The 26401-nt window shown below is 38.5% G+C and overlaps 1 long non-coding RNA gene across 2 annotated transcripts in view; it reads left to right on the top strand.

The window, feature by feature from the left end:
• The window catches only part of LOC132508857 (uncharacterized), a 39043-nt gene extending 13484 nt beyond the window's left edge, over positions 1-25559 (top strand). The window contains exons 1-4 of one of the 2 annotated variants that reach the window (XR_009536795.1): positions 11869-12001; positions 14732-14822; positions 22283-22557; positions 24831-25559. This is a non-coding gene — a long non-coding RNA (uncharacterized LOC132508857). Of the gene's footprint in view, positions 1-11868; positions 12002-14731; positions 14823-22282; positions 22558-24830 lie in introns of those variants that run through there. The other variant, XR_009536794.1, reaches the window with a different exon arrangement.
• Positions 25560-26401: the final 842 nt, after the last annotated feature.

Raw genomic sequence — 26401 nt, forward strand, 5'->3', positions numbered from 1 at the left:
TTGTAAATAGTGCTGCAATGAACATTGTGGTACATGTTTCTTTTTGAATTATGGTTTTCTCAGGATATATGCTCAGTAGTGGGATTGCTGGGTCATACGGTAGTGCTGTTTTTAGTTTTTTAAGGAACCTCCATACTGTTCTCCATAGTGGCTGTATCAATTTACATTCCCACCAACAGTGCAAGAGGGTTCCCTTTTCTCCACACCCTCTCCAGCATTTATTGTTTGTAGATTTTTTGATGATGACTATTCTGACCAGTGTGAGGTGATACCTCATTGTAATTTTGATTTGCATTTCTCTAATGATTAGTGATGTTGAGCATCCTTTCATGTGTTTGTTGGCAATCTGTGTATCTTCTTTGGAGAAATGTCTATTTAGGTCTTCTGCCCATTTTTGGATTGGATTGTTTGCTTTTTTGATATTGAGCTACATGAGCTGCTTGCATATTTTGGAGATTAATCCTTTGTCAGTTGCTTCATTTGCAAATATTTTCTCCCATTCTGAGGGTTGTCTTTTTGTCTTGTTTATGGTTTCCTTTGCTGTGCAAAAGCTTTTAAGTCTCATTAGGTCCCATTTGTTTATTTTTGTTTTTATTTCCATTACTCTAGGAGGTAGGTCAGAAAGGATCTTGCTGTGATTTATGTCATAGAGTGTTGAGAAATTTAAGTTTTTAAATGTTTATTTTAGGGAAGAAGAAAGGTCTAAAATCAATGATCTAAAGTTCCATCTTAAGAAGGTTGGAAATGGAAAGCAAAGCAACGTAAAGTGAAAATACATAGAAGGAAAGAAATAGCAAAGATAAGAGCAGAAATCAATGAAATTGAAAAAGAAAAACAGTATAGAAATTTAACAAAGGCAAAGTTCAGAGGGAAAGAAGCTAAGTGGTCTGGGGATGCCAACTGTGAGGATGAGGGGTCTGAGAGGGGAGATTGCCCCACAGTGCTATCAAGTCTTCGTAGAATCACCCGGTCATGTGAGGGGTCTTGCTGACACCGTCGTTTTGCCTGAGTACAAATTGTGTTGGGAAGCAGATATTATTTTTAACAGCATTTTGAAATTTAAAATATTAGCATCATCTTATGTTCAAAATGAAGGCAGTACCTGCCACTTTCCTGTGCTTCCAGTTTCTGCCATTCAGCACGGTTGACAAGAACCTCTTTATTTCTCACACCATTGCCTTTGCTTTTTGGAAACAATATACAAACCTATGGAGATTTCATTCAAGACACAGTGCCTGTAGGGCTGGGTCTCCAGGAGAACAACCTCTGGAAGAGAGAGCTACCTGTTCTTGCTTCAGTTTAACAGGTTGTTGAAATTTGCAAATGCTATGTGCATTTGTAAGAATGTAAGTTACAATTTAGTTTATAGGAAATGGTCATTCAATCGATAAATTTTTGCTGTTAATTTCCATTTGAATTTGGATTTTTTGTTTACTTTTGTTTCTTAAATGACATTCATAAAGCAATAAAAGTTTCAATAGGTTATACATAAGCAATAGCATTTTATTCTTATGCTATTTGACCATAACATTCTTTTGCTCCATTGTGCCTTTCCTTTCTTTCTTTTTTTTTCTCCATGCAAGTAGAATAAGAAAAAAATACATAGTTTAAATGAAAGGTGTGGCCTCTAATGAAAACTAGAAAATAGAGGAGAACTTTGTCATAGAGCAATTTGTGTTGTATACAGATTTGGCCACACCACAGGTCAAATATTATCCTCTGAAAATAACTATATTCAATTAGAAATTCTAATCTAAGATGGTATTTATTCAATCCATAAATACCAACATTATCTAAAGACTTCAGTTTGTAGGAGGTGGGAAGGTAAAGCAGAAAGAACATGCGTTTGAGTTAGACAAACCTGATTTCAAGTACTAGCTGTGCCACCTAGTATTTCTGTAATCTTGATTATGTCCCTTAACGGGTTTGAATGTCAGTATTCTTACTTCACAACGTTGCAGTGTGCTTTCGAGGAGGTAATGTATGGAAAGTGCCTGGAACACAGGGGGTCCTCTGTTTTCTTACCTCTTTGACCCACATTATATACCTGTACTGCTAAGAAATCGTAGCTTTCTGCATTTTCAGAGAGCAAGTATGGCAGAGTGGAACGAGCAGGGCCTTTGAAGTTGCACAAAAGCATCCTTATTCTCCTTTGTCACTCCTTGACCACAAGCGACTTTGAGCAAATTATTTAACCTCGTTGAGTTTCTGTTTCCCCATGTATTAAAAGAAAAAGAAGACTGCATCTGCAGACACATGAAAATTAAATGAGTTAGGATCTGTAAACATCTAGCATTGTGCTTGGCATAGTAAATGCTCAATTAAGAGTAGCTTCAGCTATATTATTTTTGTGCTATTAAGATTATTTATTGCTTCTTTTTTAAGGCACTTTCTATTTTAAAGATCAAAGCCCTTAGGATTACAATCAGCAATGCTAGAGCTCAGATCAATTTTGGGTCAGATACTGGTTATTTAAGGTGCTCTCTGCCTCTGTTTATGGGGACTAGAGAAGAAATCTCATTGTTCCACATGCCGCAGAGTAGAAAGATGCTCATGGGCTCAGTGGAGGTTATTTTTTATGGCTCCAAGAACTGAATCTTTATGATTGATGCTTGCTGTTTTTAAGATTTTTTTTAAAGTTCCCTCCAAAAAATTCATCTCTCAGATTATTGATTTCTACTGAACTTGCCTACTTTTCAGGGCAACATAGTATATGATCAGGGAGGTAAAGAGCAGTATTTATTTGATTAAAATTTCTTCAGCTTGATTTTCTTGTTGCTAGTGGCAACCAACAAAAGAATAGATCTAAAATGACAGGCAACAACCACAATGATTAGAGTCTGTGTTTTTATCTTTCCCCAGCTGTAAGTTTATAATAGCCTTTCTAGTGCTTGTGGTCATAAAAATGATTACTATATACACCACTTTAGACATATTGACAAACCACCCACCTAAACAACCCTATTGCAGTAATGAACATTTTCCCAGGGCTTGGAGAATCAACTTCAGGCCACATGTGCTCTTGCTACCCTAACAGCTATAAGGAAGATGGTACTGTGTATTTTACAGAAATTATTTTCCAAAGTGAATTTTCTATTAACTGGTGTATCTTAGATCAGCATAACATTATGTGTAGCAGCAGAATTTATACAGTTTATATCTTTTTGAAAACAGTATCACTTCCTAAACACACACACACACACACATACACACACACACACATATGCACACACACACACACACACACACACACACAAACTGTATGTAATCTATTTACGAATTTGATGGTTCTGGTATAGATATATACTAAAGCCTCTAAAGGAAACTAAAAATACACCCTTGGCCGAGCTGTTCATTGTCGTGGTCCTTTGCCCTTGAAGCACCATTGTCCTTGGAGCACCACATTCATAATACAGTTAAATTCTATTAGATTACTTTCCAAGGACAAAAGAACATCGTTGTAAGAAGGAAAATAATTTTACAGAAGCATGACCCACCTTTGGGATGTTTGTTGGATATTCCAAAATTGAACCTGATATACAGGAACACACTAGAACTGCATGTGACGTAGTAATAAGGTTCACTCTCTTCCTCTCTCATCTTGTTCATTTGCCAGCCAATTGAACCTTTTAGTGCAGGGTTTGATCTCTGCATGCTGTGATGCTATTTGTCTGACTCCTGGAGTGTTATATTCACATGGACAGGACTTCCTGAGGGGTGGCTATTATCAAACTTACAATAAGACTTCAGCTGGATGAGAAGCCTTTTTGATGAATATCATGTGTGCTAAGCTGCATTTCTTGAGGCCAAGGAAATGTTTCCATACACCCCATGTTAAAGGGTAGGATTTCTTAGGAGGAATACCTTAGGCTGCTAACAGTACAGTTGGGGATGGAGCTGGGGAGCAAAATATTTTGTAGTCAGCTGGGAAGTAATGGAGCCAGTACTCCCAATGAGGGAAGGCCCTTAGCAGCCAGATTTGATACTGGAAGCCAGTGCAGGGAGAGCGTCTCTCAGCTGAGCAAGGTGAGAGGGCAGGGAAACCAAGGCGAGGCTTAAGAGGATCAAACATATTTTGTCCACTTCATAAAACTTCTTTGGGCTGGCACGCAAACCATCTTCTAATTAAAAAAAAAAAAAAAGTGCTGTTAAAAAAGTTTAGTCTAGCCAAAGTCACGAGATTCAAGAAGAAGTTCCCCATTTACTTTTCTTCAAATCTGTACAACACTGCAACTTTCCGCTCATCTCCTTGCTTAAAATTGCCACAGGCCTGAAGGCCTGACCTTCCCAGCTCTGAGTTGGAGTTGGCTCTGAGTGAGCATTGCCAGTGCCCATGTTGGTAAACTAAAGAAGAAATGACTAAACTGTTAACCAAATGCTTAACTCTGCTAGTCTTCTCCATCAGCATTCAAACCGGAAATGGATTAGAGCGCTCCTATTCTCTAGGGCTCCCAGTGGATATATTATTTATTAAACCAGAAGACAGGTTTGTCTCTGGGAAGAAGAATTTGGCTCCAGCCCCGACCATCAGGCATTCATTCATTTATTAAGCATGTACACTCTGTAGCACTCTCCATTGCACTGGGGTATCCTATGAATGTAGCAAACCAGCTACACTGAGGGCATGTGAGAATATGTTCTCTAAATTCAGTCATTCCCATCCATGATGTTCAATAAAATTCATTCACTTTTCTTACATTCTTTTAAAATACTTTCCATTTTCTTTGTGCTTGGAGCAACCATTTTCACTGTATTGCCTGGGTTTTCTCAACTTGTTTCAACCCCTTGGGGGTGATGGAAACTCTAGAGCTAAAGGCAGAGGATTCCCTTGAGGACTTGGTAGACTGTGGAACTTGATCCATTTTTTTTTCTTTTAAATAGAGTATGAAAAATGCTCTTTAAAATAACTTGGCTCCATTGGCACAAGCTGGGAAGTAAGTAAATCCTGGCTTCAAATAATTCAGATTCTTGAGAATATAAAAACCTGACAAATGAAATAGTAATTTATGAAATTAAAGCTGTATCTCCCTGGAAAACTGATGTCGCAGATACTTAAAGGTTGGAGGGTATTTGTAGGCAGAGGAATTTTTGAAGCTCTATGTCAGCAGGGACTGTATTTTTCTTATTACTCTTTCACATGGCACAAAATCGGCGCTGAACAAATATGTTGACTGAATGAATGAATGAATGGATTTTTATTTTGTATTGCTCTCTCTCTTTCTCTCTAGATCCTACTACTCTAGAGCCTATATTTATTTACGAAGCAAATACTTATTAAGAGCCAGCTTCACTTTATAAGTGCCACTGGCACTTATTAAGTGCCGGTGTTAGGTACTATGGTAGGGTAAGAGTATAGAAAAATGAATAAAACTTGAGGCATGTCCCCAAAGAGATCTCAGTCCACTATTGCAATGCTTAGATCTACTGAGCAATGCCATTTATCTGTACCCCTTTTTCATCTCATTCCTGTTAAATTTTTAAAAAATTAATTTGTTTTCTTTTTTATTGGAGTATACTTGATTTACAATGTTGTGTTGGTTTCAGGTGTATAGCAAAGTGATTCAATTATACATATACATATATCCATTCTTTTTCAGATTCTTTTCCCCTATAGGTTATTACAGACTATTGAGTAGAGTACCCTGTGCTATACAATAGGCCCTTGTTGATTATCTATTTTATTTATAGCAGTGTGTATGTGTTAATCCCAAACTCCTAATATATCCCTCCCCTCAACCTTTCCCCTTTGGTAACCATAACTTTGTTTTCAAAGTCTGTGAGTCTGTTTTGTAAATAAGTTCAATTTTTAGATCCCACAAATTTTTTTTTAACTTTTTTTTCAGTTTTAAAAATTTTAATTACTTACTGGGCTTCCTAACATTTCTCCTCTCAGTAGCCCATTTCTTCAAAATGCCATAAGCTTTGAATTTTGAGCAACCCTAGTGTTTTTGTGAACTTGCTAACTTAGATTTACTTCTTTCCTTCCTTCCTTCCTTCCCTCCCTCCCTTCCTTCCTTCCTCCCTTCCTTCCTTCCACATTAATTTCCTCTCGGTATAACTTGTGCACTAATTCTTCCAACATTTTTATTATGGTGTGATTATCAAGTGTTTGGGCGAGAGTTTTGAGGGCTTAATGACCTTGTATTAGGTTCTTACTGTTGCTGTAACAAATGACCACAAATTTAGTGACTTAAAACTATATAATTTTATTATTTACATTTCTGGAGGTGAGAAGTATGGAATGGGCCTCTTGGGGCTAAAATCAAGGTCTCATCAGGGCTGTGTTCCTTTTAGAAACTCTGGGAGAGAACTCTTCCTTTTGCCTTTCCCTACTTCTAGAGGCTGCCTGCATTCCTTCAATGGTGGCTCTTCCATCTTCAAAGCCAACGATGGCCAATCAAGTCTTTCTCATGCTCATCACTCTGACTTTGTTTCCCTCACCATATCTCCTTCTCTGACTCTTAAACTCTTGCTTCCCTCTTTCACTTATAAGCACACTTGTGATTACATTGGACTCGCCTGGATAATCCAGGATTATCTCCCCAGCTTAAGATCCTTAATTTAATCACATTTTCTAAATCTCTTTTGCCATGTAAGACAATATATTCACCGACCCCAGTATGAAGACATGGATATAATTGAAGGGGTCATTCTTCTGCTTACCACACATCTAATGGGCTCTTTAAAAATAAGGTTCTTTATCCTTTTTGGTTGAAAGCATAGCTGCATCTAACCCAGATTCTGACTCTAAGTCTTGGCCCAAGTGCTTGGCATATCTTCTCTGTCTTAAGTCCAGTAGAAGAACACCTGATGTAATACTTTTGTGGACGAGTACATGACATTATAGACCAGAATGAATTCTTTATATGTGTATGTAGGTAGGTAATGTACACTTTAGGGTGCTAAAAATGAGCTTGACTCTGGAAAAAGTCACTTTATATTTTGGCATTTTTGTACTTGTTTCACACAACTGTATGATTTTAGTAATGATGTATGAGTGCTATTTTGTGTACTGTAATACTTTCCAACTTTTGTCCCTATGTCTTTGTACCTCTTTTTCTTTTTTCCAGGGAAAGTAGAGGAACATTTTACAATATTCTCTTTGGAATAGAAGATATGGATTTTAATCACTGAGATGATGTAATCACCATTATTCTGTTGAATTTTAGACCAGAATGGTTTATAAGCTATAGTAAATCATCAGTAAACATCATTTAGTCTGCCAGTCCCTGTGTGTTCATAGGAATAAAATGTTACTTCTGTCCTTGAGGAAACCATAGTTTACAAGAAAGAGAGCACACACAAAAGAGAGACTTAGCAATCTATGAGGTCAAGACTCCCATCAGAAAATTAAATAAGGGTGACCCAAGTTTTGTTAGCAGATGACATTCAGACTTTAAACATGCAAGCAAAGATATTTCCTCAGGAGCTGGAGGTAAATGTCACTTGCTTAAATTCATATTTGGAACAGAGGAGGTTGACAATTATAATACATGTCAAAATAAAATTTCTAATTTGAAAGAAGTTTTAATTGCTTACATATTTCTTCTTAATGTCATATTAAATTGGTGCTATTAATGAATGGAACATTAAAACTGTATTTAATGAGGTATTTCAGAGATTAGAAAAGAAGTAAAAACAATTGAAATATGTTGTTTTGACTTGGGGGATTTTTGTTTATAAAATACCTTTGAGTGTTTATATCCCAAAAGAGTGTGGAAGACATAGGTCAGTGGGGAAAGAAAAAAATCAATGGAAGACATAGGTCAGTGGGGAAAGAAAAAGATCAAAGTTCTCACTTTTGATGAAGAGAGATGACAGGCAGGTCCATAACAATTAATCATGGTATGAAAATAATGTAAGTGATTAAATCTCTGAGATACATAGACAGTTACCTATAGTTGTAAGGTGCTAATTACATTAAGACTTAGTTATTGGGGAAGAGGGAAGAGCAAGAGACTTAAGAGTGCTTCTTGAGTGACTGCTAAGAAATTCCCATTTTAAGAAAAATTCTCCTTTAAATATATGTTGTAATCATGAACAATTTTGTTGGAGTTGACTCAGGTAGCTTTAGTCTGGTGCTTCAGTAGAAGATATGATTAGATTTGTGACAAGGCTTTGTGATCACCTCTTGCTTTTGTCTACCCCACACAAGTTGACTTAGATTGTAGCTATGGGAAAAATCTTATCATTCGATCAATATAGAATTGCTATTTCTTCACCTCAGAGGATTAAAAATTACTCTGTGTGTATGTGATTGAGGTTGGGTTGGGATTCTAATGGCTGGAGCCAGGGCAGAATTGAGGATATTTGAGAACCACTACCTTGGGTCATGAGACCTGCATCCACTTGCTGCTCTTAACCAAGCCATGCTTTATTCCACTTGAAAGTGTGCATGGTGGTTTTGGGTGGACAATAAAATGTAATTACGGTAATTCCAATCTTGTCGGGAGATGGTCAGCCTTTAAAAATTGTATCCATATGACACCAAAATAACTGCCTATTTGCTTTTTACTCACCTGGATTTGTCATTTTGTCTACATAAAGTCTCGGTAGTCAAATCCATGTTGAAAATTAGCCAACATTAAAGGCTGAAAAGAACTTTAAGGAAAATTTAAGCCAAACTTTTCATCTTGGAAATGATTATTGTGATGAACTGAAGAGACCATGGAATACTGTTCTGTGTCTGCGAGTCCTGCTGGAGCCCTGTAGTGACAAACAGAAGCAGGAAGACTGATTGGCTGGCATAACTAAATCTTTGATTTGCTTAAGACATGAATGTCTGAACTACATGAACCCAGTAATACCAAATACCATTCTTTAGGAAAAGCAGTAGGCTAAGTCTTTTGAAATTTGGATAACAGACTGTTGCTTGGACAAGCTAAGTCAAAAGTTTTATCCTTAAAAGAAAATTGGGGGGTTAATGTGATTTCCAGCAAGAAACAATTTTTTGCTTTTAAAAATAACCTCAAAAAATAGCCTCATTTGTTAAGTTGATCTTTTTTCATTCCAGAAACTTATTTCTAAGGCAATGTCTTATGTTTACTATTATATGTGTCTCAAAGAATTAAAGGCCATGAAGGACAGTAAGACTGAGAACATATGGCTGACATGAAGAGGGCAGCTGAGGCAGTACAGAAGTCCTACTTGCAAGAAAGTTGTTTTGGCCTAAATTTTCCAAATTAGTTGTTTTATTTACTAGATTATTGTTCATGTTCCTCTTTGTTTTGACGGGGTTCACTCACAGGATGGTAGAACTGGAGAGGCTAAAACTCTGACCAGTGATTTATTGAGGCCAGTCTATAAACTCAATGAATGGCAGGAGCCTGGGACTATTAGTACCTATGCCAGGCAAGGTGAACTTTGTCTTTGCTGTAGCTAAATCCTATGAACTCTGGTTGTATCTCATTATACTTGTTAATATACAGCCACACTTAGACATCAGATTTTCATTGGAAGTGATTGTATAATCATAGATTCTTAATTAAATTGGAGCTTTTATGTGTATGGTGCCAAAATTTAGTGCATAATACTATCCATTGTTCAGAGAAAATTGACATGTTAGAAAGCAAAAGTGAATGCTAAATTAGCAATGTTGTTGTAAATTTAAAACATGCTGTTTTAAGTGTCATAAGGAGTTAGTGCAAGAGTTTTGTATAAGTGTTTTGTTTTTGCTTTTTAAAAGGGACCTGGGGTAATTGATTTGCTTCAGTAACCTGTGTTTAACCTGTGTTTTTCCGTGTACTTATCTCCCCCTCTGCTTAGTTCTGCATCCTTTCAGTACTTCTGCACTTCAGGTGGGCTTGTTGATATACTACTTCTTACGTGTTTCTATGTTAGCAGTAATTAGATTGGAGCTGGGGTTTTGCAAGATATTTAGTTTCTCCTTTTCATTTAATTTTTTTTGAAAATTAGGCTAATAATATTTGCCTTGCAGATTTATTAATGATGTGCATAAATGTATGTAAAGTTTCTACTGCTCAATAAGTCCTCAGGAAACTAAGTAGAATGTATGTTCATCCAGGGAAATGTCTGTGGTTTCTCTTTGTTTCGCTTTAGGGTGGATATTCAAGAAATGTTGCCAAATAAGAACTACTCAGATGCAAACACAAGAGCAAATGCTGAAACTGGCTTATAAATGCAAGCCAGCTGGCTGCTCTAGACAAAGTCTTAGGAAGAAAGCTTTCTTCATCTAATTCATAAACGGAATTGCCAGGCTTAACTGGCTTTTTAAAAAAAAAATTTGTTTGAACTCTGCATTGCTGTATAACTGTGACAACATTAAGAAGAGCGTGTAAGAATAAAATAAGGGGATGACAGTTCACAAAGCAGTGTTATAACCATCTCTGTGGAAGAGCCTAGAGATGGTTCCATGTAGGAAGCCATCTGTCTGGATGGTGTGACCTCAGGCTAGCACAGTTGATAAGCGAGAAAGGGAAACCCTTTACCTGAGGTAGGAGATAGCTGGTGTCTGCTAGTGGAGGAAAATTGAAGCTTTGTTTTCTCCCAGACACTCCAAGGACAAAGCTAGTGGCAGAAGCTGAGCTCTGCTGGAATAAAGAGATAAGATGACCACTTCTGAGGTCAAGGAAACTTCCCCGACTTCACAGAATGACTCTTTGGAGGTCAAAGCGGGAGGGTGCCACCCCATAATAGGTGATGCCAAGACCCCCACAGGCCTCTGCGGTGGAATCCATTTTAGCAAAAAGTTGCGCACGCATGTTGGAGAGGTTCCTAGGGCAGGTCAGTTGTGAAAAAAGAAGATTAATTGGCCAAAAGTAATCAAAGACCTGGAAGAATTGTCCTATATAAGTGATTTAAATCACCTCTTTACTGCACTCCTCCTCATTAGGGGGGACGTCCACATCCTTTCTCTCCGGGTGTGTATCTCTGCCTTGCTTCAGTCTCAAATAAACAAGCTGTTTCTCTGTGTGCTCTCCCACTTGTTGTGCTGTGTCTCTAATAATAATAAACTTCGTACCTGTTTTTACAGGTTTTGCCTCCTAGAAATATTTCTTGCTTTCAAACGGAGGCAAGAGCCAGGGCCATTTTGCTTCTAGCCTCTAGCCCCTGGTGGTCTAGCGGCTAGGATTCCTGGTTTTCATCCAGGCTACCCAGGTCCGATTCCTGGGCAGGGAACTAAGATCGCTCTTCAGGACTGCTCACTGCTGTGTCTCCGAGATCATACATACCCAACTTGGCAGATGTGTGTGTGTGTGTGACGAATATATTCTATATTACGACTCTCTCCCTCCAATATATATATACACATAAATTCAGCATTTATTTCCACGCTTTTATGCTCTCCCTTGTGTCACAGGACTGGAAGCCTGAGAATATTATTTCCCAGACTCCTTTGCTTTTGCTGTTGTGGGTGTAATTTATATTGTCAATGAAATGAACTCATGCAAGATTTCAAAGGCTGAATCGAGGCTTAGTGAGTCCATATATGAAAAACATAAAAATTCCTTTGTGATATAAATAATAATTTCCCTAATTTATTGATTTTATAAATTTGGAAGTATGAAAAGTTGCTTTCCACCCCCATGCCCCGACTTAAAACAAAAAATACCTGTTTGTTCAGCATTTGCTGCAAAGATTGAATCCTTTGTTAGACAAAAAAGTACAACTTTTCTTTCCCTTTAGCTTGCTTTTTATGTGACATTGTTTGAGAGACAGAGCACAGTATTTTTAAACAGATGACAAAATGTCAGCTTTGAGTGGCACAAATTTAGAAGCAACAGTAGAGTGTTGTATTACGATTTCTTTGTAGTATGAAAAAACTCCAGAGTTATTTCTCTGTGCCTTCGTGATAAAATCACACTGAGAGGCAACATTAGGACACTGATTGGAAGGAAGGGCGAGCGTGAGGAGGGCAGGACCATAATTTTCATCTAAGGAAACAGCACTAGACTTGCGAGAAGGGAATTGCATGTATTACTGAGCAGTGTGATGGTTCTCCCAGATGAATATAGTTCATCTCCAAGAAGCATTCGATCAGGTGAGCTATCAACAAGATCTGGCCTTTGATAAACACATCCACTTTAATAGCAGTTCCTGAGATGAAAGGTTTGGATACCTTCAACTTCAATCTCTGCAGCCTGAAAATATGAAATGATAACTTTTTAGTGTGCTGCCTTGAAAACCATCAAAGTATGCTAGAATCATCCTTTTAGATGTAAAAGGAGACATAGGTTGTTACTAATTAAAACATCTCCCTTGTTATTCCTAAAATGATTTAAGGCAACGGGCTATATGATATAATGGGAAAATACTCCCTCTTGGCCTGATGTAAAATGACGAATTGTCCAAGATAATCTCTAGGTGTCTTCCATATTACACCTTTTATGAGAAAATTTGGGGAGTCATTCATTTAAAACTTCATTGCAAGGGACCATATTAAAGTGAAGTCTTAATAATAAACCTCCCAATGTGGGGTTTAGGATAGACCTAAATTCATCCTATAATCTACTTGGTTTTTGGACTGTTTTGATTCTGAAGCTTACATGTATCCACAGAGTTGATGTCAACCCAATTCCCTGGAAAATTGGAAGACAAGGATTTTTTTCTCTGTTCTTGTTACTATCTTGGTGAATTTGGCAAATGATTGTCTTTTCAGTGGCACAAATTTAGTAACAATAGGAGGATGTTTTATTACAATCTCTATTTCACATGAATTCTAAAACTGTTTGGTGATCTGGAGGGAAGTTGGTTAAGAGGATAGTATACTTTTCATCTAATGAAACAACCCTTAACTTGAGGGAAGGTGATTGTAGGATTACTGAATAACTGAATAGGTTTTCACTTAATGGTTGAAGGAAATGTGGTATGTACATACAGTGGACTATTAGTCAGCCTTAGAAAGGAACGGAATTCTGACACATGCTATGACATAGATGAATGTTGAGGGTATTATGCTAGGTGGAATAAGCCAGTCACAAAAGGACAAATATTGTATGATTCCACTTGTATGAGGTACCTAGAATAGTTCAGTTCACAGAGATGTAAAGTAGAATAGTGATTGCTAGGGGCTGGGGGAGTGGGGGATGGGAGTTAGTGTTTAATGGGTATAGAGTTTCAGTTTGGGAAGATAAAAAAGTTCTGGGGATGGATAAAGGTGATTGTTGCATAACAACGTGAATGTACTTTAAAGTCACAGAACTATGCACTTAAAAATAGTTAAAATGGCAACTTTTATGTTATGTATATTTTATCACAATTTAAGAAATAAATTTAAAAAGAAAAAAAGTTTAAAATGACTCTAGCTGCATCTCCATGTTTATCCCTTTTCCTAGTTTAAGAGGGGTATAAGTTACACTTCTCTAAAGTTCTCTGTCTCTACTGATTTAAGGCTGAATAAAATGTCACCAGCAGTTCTTTTGCCTCTTCTAATATGTACCTCTTGGTAGGCCACCAGCGCTGAGACATATCTATGTGGCTCTGACTTCAGATAAAATAAAGTTGCATCTAGCATTTATTTTACAATTACAAATATGGAAGGAAAATTAAGAAAAATAATGTTGTTGTCTTAGAAAATTGCTTTTTTGGAGATAGTGTACATGACGGTTAACATTAAAGATGTGATATTATCATGTCTTTTTACTATTGAACATATTTAAAATGTACATTTGGTCATCAAGTTAAAGATATTTATAAAATACTTTCTTATTTGCAAAAGTGAACCCCACCTATTGGTGATATTCTTCTTGTTCCCTTATGAATATTTGACTGAATCTTACTGTTCTTTTATTTTTTTTTGAAGTAGGCTAATAGAAGTCTTTTTAAAAGTAGGCTAATAGGCTAAAGTAGCCTACTTACTTAAAGTAGGCTAGTGATGCCTTCAAAGGTTGTTTATTTTCTGACATAGTAACTATATGGTATAACTATCATAAATACCTTTATGTGTCAAAGATTCATGCCAGTAACACTATAGTGAGAATGATTTTTCCATTTTTTAAAGTAGAGACACAGTAATTTATCAGGTGTTTTAAAATCCAGATTTTCATCCAAAAACTTGCCTGAGATTTATTTTAGAAGAGTTGTTTTCCCTCACAGGATGGTGGTAAAAGGCAAGAAGACGTGACTCCAAGAACCTAGACATATTTTGACAGACTATGAAGCATCTTGAATTTCCCCCCTTAATTAGTCCATTTTTATTATGAGTCTATTGTTAAGTGTTTTTTTTTTTTTGGTTTCTTGTGGGGTTTTTTTGCGGTACGCGGGCCTCTCACTGCTGTGGCCTCTCCCGTTGCGGAGCACAGGCTCCAGACGCGCAGGCTCAGTGGCCATGGCTCACAGGCCCAGCCGCTCCGCGGCATGTGGGACCTTCCCGGACCGGGGCATGAACCCGTGTCCCCTGCATCGGCAGGCGGACTCTCAACCACTGTGCCACCAGGGAAGCCCTATTGTTAAGTTTTGACAGAAAAATTTCATAAATACTTAATTATTTTATGGATAAAGTAATTTAAAATAAAACAGTCATTACAAAGAATAATCAATAACGTGTAGCATTGTGTTGAATTTAAAGGTGAAAGCATTTATAATGCAAGCACAAACACACTTGGAAGTTTCAGGAAAGTTATTAGCATAGAAGGCGAATAAGCCATGAGCGGGGGCAAGGGCAGGGGTGGATGAGGCAGGACTTTTATTGTTTTTTTAATTAAAATTTTTTTATTTGTTTTTTAAATTTTTATTGGAGTATAGTTGATTTACAATGTTGTGTTAATTTCAGGTGTACAGCCATTTCTCAGCCATAAAAAAAGAACAAAATAACGCCATTTGCAGCAACATGGATGGACCTGGAGATTATCATACTGAGTGAAGTAGGTCAGACAGAGAAAGACAAATAGTGTATGATATCACTTATATGTGGAATCTAAAAAAGGGGAACAAATGAACTTACTTACAAAACAGAAATAGAGTTACAGATGTAGAAAATAAATTTATGGTTACCAGGGGGTAAAGGGAGGGAGGGATAAATAGGGAGATTGGGATTGACATATATACACTACTATATATAAAATAGATAACTAGTAAGGACCTACTGCATAGCACAGGGAACTCTACTCAATACTCTGTAATGGCCTATATGAGAAAAGAATCTAAAAAAGAATGGTTAAATGTATATGCAGAACTTTTATTGTTAAATGCTTCTCAGGCTGCATTGATCCTGGCTTTGGACAGATTCCTTAATTATTTTTTCCTCCCAAATCATCTGTTGCAAAATGGAGAGTTTCAAGTGCTCCCAGGAGGTGGTTAGTTCAGTGAGAGTGAATTTCATGGTGAAAAGTCCGTGTAACTGGAGTCCACTGAGAGTCAGTTATTTCCTTGTGAGTGGTTTGAATTTATTTTGGGTCGGTCTGACTAAATGTCAAGTGTTTTATCACATGGGTAAAGTGAGCTTTTCTGTGGCATCTCTTATGGAAGCCAGAAATCATGGCAGGGATGGGGCAACTCCTCAATCCTTTATGGGCAATTCACAAATCCAAACTCTTCTGAAAACTCAAAGACTTTGTTTTCATAGCTTCACTGGTGATAAATTTGGACTTGACTTGATGTGGGGCTATTTGTAGTTTTAACTGGTTCTACTTATTATAAATATTTGTACATTTAGCTGTGGAAATATTAGTGTTTGATTACAGTTGCTACCCCAGATCCTGCCGGGATTCTTCCATAATGTAGTATGTGTACCATGTTACTCCAAAAATCAGAACATTTCTGAATTCCCAGACACTTCTGGTTCAAAGGCTTTAAAAAAAGGGATTTAGGTCTATACTACTATAAACATTTTTATTACTACTACTAAGTAATGATAATCTTTTATGAAATAAATATTTATTGTATGCACATTATGTTCCAAGCACTGTGCTAAGTGCAGGATATATAATAGCAAGGAAAACATATATAGTCCCTGATGTCTAGTTGAGGAGACAATCACATGTACAGCCATATAATTACAGATACATATATATGTATGTGTATATTTATATATAATTATATCAGATATATAATTACATATATGTAAGTTTACATATATAAAAATATAAATATATAATTACATATAATATTGTATATATTAATATTAAATATATTTATATTATAGATAATTATAGGTAACTATTATAGATAATCACATGTACAGCTAAATAATTACCAATTGTGCTAAATAGAGTTCAGGAAAAACTGGGAGAAGTTATAGTTTAGATTGGTGAATCAAGAAAATATTTGAATGGAAATCTGCATGGTTACTCAGAGGAGGCAGGTAAAGGGGATGGGAAAAACATTCTATCCAAAAGAAACAGGTTGTGCAAAGTTGCAGGGGTAGGAAACGTCTTGGCCAATGTAAAGGGTGGAAGAATACCATGTACTTGGTGCGTGGCAAGGGATGAGAAACTGAGATGAGATGAAGCTTTAGAAGTAGGCAGAGTCTGGATTATTTGAATGGGCCATGGAAAAGACAAATTTTATTCTATTTGCTGGTGAGTGATACGATCAAATTTAATTTTAAAATGATCATTCTAGGATATCATAGGAATTCTCAGAATGAATTGAAGATGCACAAAATTTTAAGGAAAAAAATTCAGATGACAGATGTTGGAGGTAAGACCAGTATAAAGGAAGTAGAGGTGAAGAGAAAAAGAGTCAAAATTTCATTTGGAGAGAAGATTGGCAGGGCTTAGTAATGGCCATTGCCTGGTTGAGGAAGAGACTTGCTCTTCTCTGAGTGAATGGAGGTCTCATTTGCCAAGATGGAGAAGACCGAAAGAGGAGTGTGTTGGCTACGACTGCGGTGAGGGGAGGGCAAGAGTTCTGTTTCGGACATGTTAAGTTCGTGATGTCTGGAGGATATCCAAGTGGACATATCAAGGGGACATTTGGCTACACAGATCTGGAGCTGAGCTCTGTATTTGGAGGCTATTCGTTTGGAAGTTGGAATATAGATAGATTTAAAACATACGAACGGATACAAATATTTAAAGAATGAAGATAGAGAAGAAGGTCAAAGGCTGATCTTCTGCACTGTTGAGGAATTTCCACATTTAAAAATCAGGTAGAAGAGGAAAAGCGAGCAATGGGGAGTGAAAAGGAGTGGCCTCACCATTGGGAGAGGAGCTTGGTGAGTGTGACGTCAAAAAATCTGGGAGAAAAGAGGTTTCAAGAAGCAAACGCTTAAGAATTGTGAATGCTGCAAAGCGGTAGTAGGGAAGGGTCTAAACAAGCTCCTTGTTTGTGACAGCAAGGGGTTATTGGTGGTCTCAGCAAGAGCGCTTATGTAACTGGATTGTGGTGGGCCAACCAGTGATGGGGTGGGGAGTTCTTTCAGAAACAGAAACAAAATGACAGAGATAGAGGCAGGGACAGAGATGATTTAGAAGATGGAGCTATGGGAGCTTGAGATGGTAGATCTTAATCGGGAATTTATGATGACCACTTAAGCAAATAGTAAAAAAGGGTTTGGCTTGAGCTGGAGAGTCTGGAGATGGTGATGGCTTCAGGCATGGAATGACCCGCATCAGGGGTTGGCAAACTCTGGCCCTCAGGACAAATCTGTTCTTGTAAATGCACGTTACTGGAACACAACCACAGACATTAAAAAAAAAAAAGAAGAAGAAGATGGAGCTATGAGTGCACGTTTGAAGAAGGAAAGCAGATGCAGAAGATGCCTGGGAGAGGAGAAATCCAAGGAATTGAGGCTACTACTTATTCTGTATAAGGGTACTAAGGGTTTTATACACTTCAATCCATTTTAATTCTCACAACACCACTAGGAATAAGTATCACAATTGTAACAACTTGTTACATTCCTAATGGCTAGAAAGTCTAATAAGAATGGTCCCAGGCTACATTCCAAATGGCTAGGAAGTCTAATAAGAATGGTCCCAGGCTTAGTCATATCTATTAGAAATATCCTCGAGTACAAAGTAAAGTGAGATGCTCCTCTGCTGCTCCCTTTGCTTGCCTTCCAGTCACTGCCAAGTTTGGTCTCAGCAGGGCTCACACAGTCTCATCCTCATTTCCACCTGGTCCTCTGCCCTGTCCCTCAGTCCTGACTTTATGTCACTGTGCTACTTTACTTACCTTAGTTAAGTTCTCTTTGTATTGCATTTTCCCATTCTTGGGAAGCACCCATAAGACCAACAAAAGCTAATATTGATCACTTTTCACAGCACATCTTGGATTTATTCACTTAATTATTAAGTGACTACTGTGTGCTAGGTACTATACTATTGATATATAGTGGTGAACAAGCAGACATGGAGATTATGTTCTAATATATATGTATGGATGGGGGGCGCAAATGGCTGGCAAGTGAACCAATACTTTAAAAAAAAAGATCATTTTGGGTAATGATGAATTCTATGAAAAAATAAATCAGGGCATTGTAATAGAGAACTGAATGTTTGCTTTAGATTGGAAAGTCAGGAAAGTTCTCAATATTATGCTAAAAGACCCCTCTCTACTGAAGGTGGGGATGGAAGCAAAGAGAGCCCGCCTTGCCCCATGGGATGAAACGAGAAGAGTCTAAGTGAAACGGTACACCTCAGACTGGACCTTGAACCTACGTGCGGGGACTCAACCCAGCTAAACCCCAGATTGGGACTTGAACCCAGGGTCTTTTAATTAGAATCATTCACCTGGTGTCTGGATTACTGAGGTTCAGATTCTTTGTGTCTCAGCACAGAAGGAATTCAGCGAGAGGCAAAATGGTAGGCAAGAAGTAGATTTATTAATATAGAACGCTTGTGAGGAATACAAGCGGGCAGGCGAGGGGCCTCTGTCCCGAGAACTAGCGGGCTCTGTTCTTACAATCAGAGGAAAGTGGGGAGGGGGGAAAAGACCACCTTCTTCCTCATTCTTTGAGTAGACATCAGGCTTATATCACTAGCTCCTCCTTCGCATCGTGCAGGAGAGTGTTTGACCCTACGGAGTCAAACTAAGACTGTCATGATGCTTATTCAAATCAGCAGGAGGGTGGTAACATATACTAAGATATGTTAAATCATCTCAGGTTTCAGTAGAATGAGGATCTCCTACTTTGGAATGTTACCTTTCCCTTATGTTCCTGTCCTTGGTTCTAAGGATCATTATCTTGATGGACTTGACCAGCAGGATGCAGGCCTCATTTTTTTCACTTCATGACCTGGGGCATATCTCATGCTTTTATTGATGGCTTTATAGTTAAGTAAGCCTGCTTCCTTCCATGATGTTCCAATAGCTTTCTTGAACGATCATTAACTTACAGTGGTCTCCGCAAGTTCCCTAAGTTTCCTTCTCTATCTATAATACCCTAGTGGGACTTCTGAAACCACCTATGCAGCTATCCTACTCTATTCCTAGCAAAAGGAGTGAAGGGGAAAGGAACCTGGTCCAGGTCCTACCCCCATTTCAGAGATAAAGATCCAGAGGGCAGAGTTACCTAGGCTACTCAAGCACATTTGACTCAAAAGGGATGACATTAAGATTCCGGCCTCTTGCTAGTTATTCTTTGAACAAAAGCACTAGTTCTAGGCCTACAGTAGTCTCTTGGAAGCCTTGGACAAAGTAATCTACCTGGCTCTGCAAATGAGGCTATTACTAGCCCTATTATCTTAGAACTAAGTGATGTATGTACAAAGGCGCTGTGAATGGTTTGAAGACAGTGGGCGATATCAAATCAAAATTTTCATGACCCTACCGTGTCATCATTGTGAAATGTCATTTTTTTAGATAGTTAGGTTTAAAAGCCTGCCAAAGTTCACGTAGTCCCTCCCTTCTTTTCAAGGAAGGAATGTGCCCAAATTTTCCCAGGAAGATGGGAACTCCCTTCAGAGAAATAGATTGCTCAACCTTGCTTGGTGGCAGCCAACTCCAGAGAATCACAAAAATTAGGGCAGGATTTTTTTTTTCATGTCTTACCAAAAGTGCTGCATAGAAATTCAAGGCTCTGCACAATGGTCTGTGCTTCACTGTGGCAGAAAAGGATCCAGAAATTGCTATTGCTTGATTGGTGTGACAGTCCCCTCAAGATTCTGACAAGATACCTGGGGTGTACCTTGACCTGTAACTATGGAGCATGGCTTGGGAAAGTATGGGGAGGTACTTCTCCTGATTAGTCTTTCAGCTTGTATCCAGTTTAGGGGACTATAATTGACAAAACCAGGAAATAGACTATCTATTTTAAAAGAAAGCTAAGGGAACGAAATGACAATTAAATGGTTAGAAAATAAGATTTATGAGAGAAAATTGAAGAAGATGGGGAGTGATGATGAGAAGGCTGAAGGGATCAGATCCAGGACTGGTGCTTGTTCCTATTTTCTCCTCATTCCTGAGCAGGACCTCAAGGTCCCTTTGAAAATCCTCTGGAATGTCTCAAGGAATCTCTCCAAGCCCTGCTTCCTACTCCCATCCTGAACCTCCTTCTTCTCGTCTTCCTCCTCCCTTTCTCCCCCATTTCTTCATACCTGGTTTGTTTCTCCCTACCCAAGCCTTTTGTTAGTTGCTTTATTAAGCTGTGCATTTTCTGGGTCTCCACCCTTTTTGTTAAGAACTATTTACCACTCCCATCTAGTGATTAACCAAAGGAAGACTTCCTGTTGGTTTCTGGCACATAGCTTTGCTTACCAAATGTTTTTTTGAATTGAGTATTCACAGTAGCTTTGCCAGGGCTATCTTAAGTTAGTCTGGAACTTTGTGAATGAGTGACAGAAAAAGGGAGAAAACAGTAGGTCTCTGTATTCACACCAGTTGCTAGCAGCTTGGTATCCCATTTCAGCTCACGCTGATGAAGATCTATAGAAGAACATTAACTTTCTCAGACTGGTGTATTAGTTGGGACAGGCCAACTGCTCTAATACAGAACTTTAAAGTTTCAAATATGGATTAGAAATCCAAAATAAAGTTTACTTGTCACACATATTACAGCCTTCCCCTGGTTGGCTGGCTCTACTGGGCAGCTTTACTCCAAGCAGCAGTGTAGGCTCTGGATCCTTTTCTTTATTCTTAGACTTCTCCATTCAATGGGTGCAAGGGGGGAAAAGAGAGAATATTGCGTGTGTGAGCCCTGGAATACATATATATTACTACCCATACACTGTTCATTCTATTCATACTATATTGACCAACACCCAGTCGCAGGGCTACATCCAGTGGCGAAGCCGGCTATGACATGTTGCCCAAAAGTGTGCTTGGGAAGAAAGAAAAATTCATTTGGTGAACAACTAACTAGTTGTTGGCACAGATGCTGTGAGTGATTCTGTTTCTATTAATTACAAACAGCTCTAACTAAAAGCTAAGAAAAAATACTGCAGCCTCAAAGGGTATATACAAAGTCCTCAAAGATTCTTTCAGTTGGGAAACCATTATACTTTGACATATTGAGTTATGGAAATGGAGTTAAATATATGAAAGTATATTGAAGGTTATAATATACATGGTTGACATAACAGAATTGTAACTCTGCCAATATATTTCATTTTCCCATGGCAAAACAGTGATCAGTATTTTAGTGTACACTGAAGACAGTTCAGTCACACTTTGCCATGTTTGCAGGGTGTTTGACCCCTTCCCATTTGTCTCATTTTTCATATTTTTAAAAGACAAAAAGCTCCTGTGTTTTATCTGCTTACATGTGTGATCATGAAAGAACGAATGAACAAATGAAAGGGCGAGGAAGAGGGAAGAGAAAATCAGGCTTAGTGTATAAACATCCCTGCACTTATTTCATATGACCATTTCCTGTGCCATTTTGTTAAACAATTGATCCCATTAAATTTTGAGGTTTTCCTGCCAACTGTGAAAAACAGGCAGAATTTTATTTCAGTGTTTGTTTTCGCACTGGTTTAATAATTTTTCTTTTCTTTTAGTTACACCAGATTATCCCTACATCTATCAGCCTTCAGTCCCAATACAGGAGTGCTATGAGCTTCTGGGTAGAGTACATATTAAAAGCAATGAAAGTGCAAGCAATTTCACAAACACAATAACCTGGAGGAGGTTTGGAAAGAAAAGCAGAGCCTGGAGAGAATAAGTAGAAATATAGCTACAAACCAGATAAAAGATCAAAGAGTCCAACTTTTTCCTAAAACATCCAACTTTATAAAAGTATCCTCATGGGAGCTACATGGCCCATTCCAGTGGCATTACTGAGTGTGAAGGTGGAAGAGACAGGAAGGGCTTCAGAGTAGAACAACAAGTGGTCTGCACTAGCTCCGGCAGATTAGGTTTTGAAAATTCTGTATATATTCAAGAAACTAGAGCTTACTGTCTTTCCATATAGTCATTCTTTCCTTTCTTCCTCTTGTAGAGAGTATCTCCAATATGAGAGATGCTGTGCTAGACATGACCCGGGCCATACATCCTATGGAGGAGTATCACTTAATATTGTCCAGCAGCTCAAGAACCAGGAGGTTGACTATCATTGGTGCAGAGGTTGAATAAGTCATGCTTCAAGACACCATAGCCTGAGGCAGCACCAACACCTGTGAACAAGGTGGAGACCATCTCTGGAAGCTCTGGGTCTTGCCTCTGGATGGAGGTTTACATTGCACTAGAAGCGAAGTGCCCAGGGAATTGTGTTGGGTGAGTCCCATCCCTTGCTTACCTTCTGTCTTTGCAGTCTCATTCATCGGGTCAACATTCATTGAATTTACAAATGTGCAAGACAGTCTGGACAATTGAGCAGTGCGTGAGATGCCACTTGGCGTTTTAAGACTTTACAGTAGCTATAAGATGCACAGGGCCATCTGAAAGATACAGTTAGAAACTACAGGGTTGTATATCTCTCCTGATGAGATTAAAGAAGCTTCAGAGAGGAATCTCTAGAATCTATTCCACTGCATTTTAACTGGGTGCCCCAAGTCTCAAACTTGCAGGCACTTTGGGATCCGAACTTTCACCCTTACATATGACTAATTTATTTTACAGCCTGCCCTGAAATTTACATAGTGTAGGCTATATTCTTTGCCTGTAGTAGAACCTGATATACAAAACCCCTTTGGTGCTCAGAACCCTTGTAGCTTATGAAGGCCTCTTCAGTAATCTTAGGAATCACTACTCCAGATTCCCCTGTCTCTTACAGTAAGTAGAATGACTCCAGTGATTCCAAGTGGCCACATATTTAAGGCATGCCTGATTCTACTGCTCCCTTGCAAATCTGCTCTGCAGAAGGAAAAGGAAAGGCAAACCCAAGGTCACATAGATAGAGAGGAGTTTAGAATAAAATATGGTCAGAAGAACCATTGTAAGATGGTTTACATTAGACCAAATGATTTACTTTTCTTTGCATTCATATGAAAAATACATATTTCCTGACAAAAATATAAGTAAATATGTTCAATATATGAATTGCAGCTATGTTTTAGACAAATGGTTAGAGAAACTGTCTTAGACCTAACTATCACACTTACTCCTTTTTACTGCCAACAAGTTAGGATTAGTCATCTCACCCTGAAGGAACAAGGATAAGGTTATTTCCCATTGTCTCAGCTTGAAGTGCCTTTTTCCCCCAAGGAGCCAGGGTGCTGTTCAGGGAAGTCCCAACTCCGGCTGGCTGAGCTCTGCTTGAGGAAATCAAATGTGTTCTGTCCTTATTCATTACATTCATGCCTAGAATCCCTAAAGATAGTTTAGTTAGTTTTTTGTTTTGTTTTTTTTTTGTTTTTTCGGTACGCGGGCCTCTCACTGTTGTGGCCTCTCCCGTTGCGGAGCACAGGCTCCGGACGCGCAGGCTCAGCAGCCATTGCTCACGGGCCCAGCCGCTCCGCGGCATGTGGGATCTTCCCGGACTGGGGCACGAACCCGTGTCTCCTGCATCGGCAGGCGGACTCTCAACCACTGCGCCACCAGGGAAGCCCAGTTTAGTTAGTTTTAACCTTTGCAAACTATATTTTATAACCACAGTTCCATGGTCAATTGAACAGAAGCTGATTTGGGAAAAGCCTCTTGCATGAGATATCACGGTATACAGATTTTGTTTTCTACTTTAAAATGGCTAAGAGAAAAATTATAGACTGGAAATAAAGGAAAATATTCTATGCTGAGGAACTTAAAATACTTTTTATCTGTAACGTCTAGGATTCTACATAATGCTTAGAATTAATTCCTGTTCATACCCTCCCCACTCCTAGCCCAATTCTCCTTTTGGAAAGATTTTTAAAGAATAAGAACTGAGTGCTTCAGTGTCTGTCACCATTTTATGTGCATTTTCACAAGCATTTTAGCAATTTTGTGAGTCATTTTGTCCTCACCTCCCACAAATAGTGTGGGCTAAATGGAGCTATAGGATTTTTTTTTTAAAGTAATAATTCTGACTTCGGAATCTAAAAAGACATCGCTTACATTAAAAACACACGTAGATAGCAAATGATCCACCAGTACAGCTGCCTCTGATTGTTCCATAAGGCTGATGCCAGTGACTTCTGTTTTGGTGTGTTATCCTTGATCTCCTGCTGTTTTGGAAGCAGTGTTAAATCAGAGTGTGTTGGGGGACTGACCTCATTGCATCGTATGTGCTGATTCACTGTCCTACAACTGTTGTCCCTAAGGCACAGGGCAGACTTCGAACTGTCGTCACACTGCCATGGAAATGTGTGCCAGTAAAAATCCTTGCAGGCTTGTGTGATATTTTTACTGCTGTTTCCCATTAATGTTACATTAATGCAATCAAGGAGACACTTTGTTCTCTCCCCCACCCCTGCTAAACAATCAAATGCTTTTAAAATCCTGCAAAACAGCTTTCATTGTAAGGTTCCGATCCAGGGACTTGCCTTGCTACATTACCCAGTGTTTTTACTGTCCCCTAGTGGCTGTTTTGAATATCTTTCAAAAAGAGAATTTGTCTTGCTTCTTTACAGCGTCTCAGATAAAAACCTGTGGGCTGGGAGCTGTCCTTGAAAAATGCGATGCTTTCCTCTTTGAAAAGAACAAAAGAATAAAGGATGAATTTTAATCTCTATTTTGCCTTACCTTTGCTGCAGTTTGAAAACCCCAAACCTCTGAAGTGTTAAGTAAATTAACCCATGTCTGTGCAGCTTCCATCAGTGAATGCGATAGTTTAAGAATAGTCATTCTTTGGCGAACAAACTGCTTTTGTCTGTGCCACTCAGTTTAAGGGAAAACTACTTTTGGACTCCTATCCAAGCTCTTCCTACTCTAAATGATTTCTGCTGTCCCTCTAATTATCAGCCAGGATGCTTATGTGTAATCACCAGCTTTCAGTAATTTAAATAGGTAGTTTTTCAGCCAACTATTTTTATTCAGAATGGGACAAAAGCTAAAATTGCATGTTGAATTTTATCCAGAAGCTGTCTTCTTTTAGTTCGTGCCAACTGATGCAGAGCAATTGTTCATTTTCTTATGACATGTCAGAAGCACATTTTTACTTTATGAATCTAACCAACAATCCAATGCGAAGTCTACAATTTATGTCTCAGTTCAGTTGCTTACCAGAACCAGCAGGCAGGGCATTTTAAGATTTAATTCAGCGTACCGAATCGTCAAACGTAACCACACCCAAGCTCTGTTATTTTTCAGAGACTTTAAATGTTAGCTTTTCACTGTCCATTTGAATTTCAACGAGGATCATCTTGGTAGTTACATTTTTCACCAATTATAATAAAGATCATTTTGAATAATTTGTCAACATGAATAACATTACTACTTACTATTTCTGTAAGGACCCTAAAAGTCTTTGGTCTAAACTTTCTTTTATACTTTTGTGTACAAAGTGGACTCATTTCTTAATCTCGAAAAGAACTGAATCAGACAGAATCCAGATGCCTTAAGAAAAAAAAAGTCTCTTGTTTCAAACTTTCTTTTTTGGTCCAACAATGTTTGCCCTCTGGGCCAGCAAAAGAGGTCATTCTGAAAAGTCCCGAAGCAATTGCAAAATTGAGAAGCGAGGTTAAAGGTCTTCTGTTCTGTGAAATTTGCTATATTTTGCCAAGTCCCTGGTTTTGTATTGAAAAAGTTTCAGAGAAAGCTGTGTTTTCCTTTGTCTGGGTCCTTGTTCAGAACACGTCTATGAAGTGGGTAATTGCTATTAGCAAATGCAAATAGAAACAGTTGCCTCAATGCAGTTCAGTGGTCCTTTTGCCAGTTCCCAGGAGGCCCCTCTACCCACTTCCCTACTGTGGTTTTTCCAAGTCTTCATCCCTCTCTTCAAATCCTCCCCCGAACTCCCTACTCACCATCAGCAGGTTACCTTGGCTGTTACCTCACAGAGGAAATAGACTCTATTTACAGTAACTCCTTCAAGTCCCTTCTACTGAACAAAGACGCCTACCTCTGCAGTCTCAGGAGTGAGGCTGGGGAGAAGGGCAAGGAGACTCCCCTGGTTTTCCAAGACCCATCCCTCCACCTCACTCCTGTCTCCTTGGGGCTCTTGCTCCGTCCTGGTCTCTTCTCTCTCATGTATCTTCACTCT

This window comes from Lagenorhynchus albirostris, chromosome 18 (genome assembly GCF_949774975.1).
Source record: "Lagenorhynchus albirostris chromosome 18, mLagAlb1.1, whole genome shotgun sequence".
Taxonomy (NCBI): domain Eukaryota; kingdom Metazoa; phylum Chordata; class Mammalia; order Artiodactyla; family Delphinidae; genus Lagenorhynchus; species Lagenorhynchus albirostris.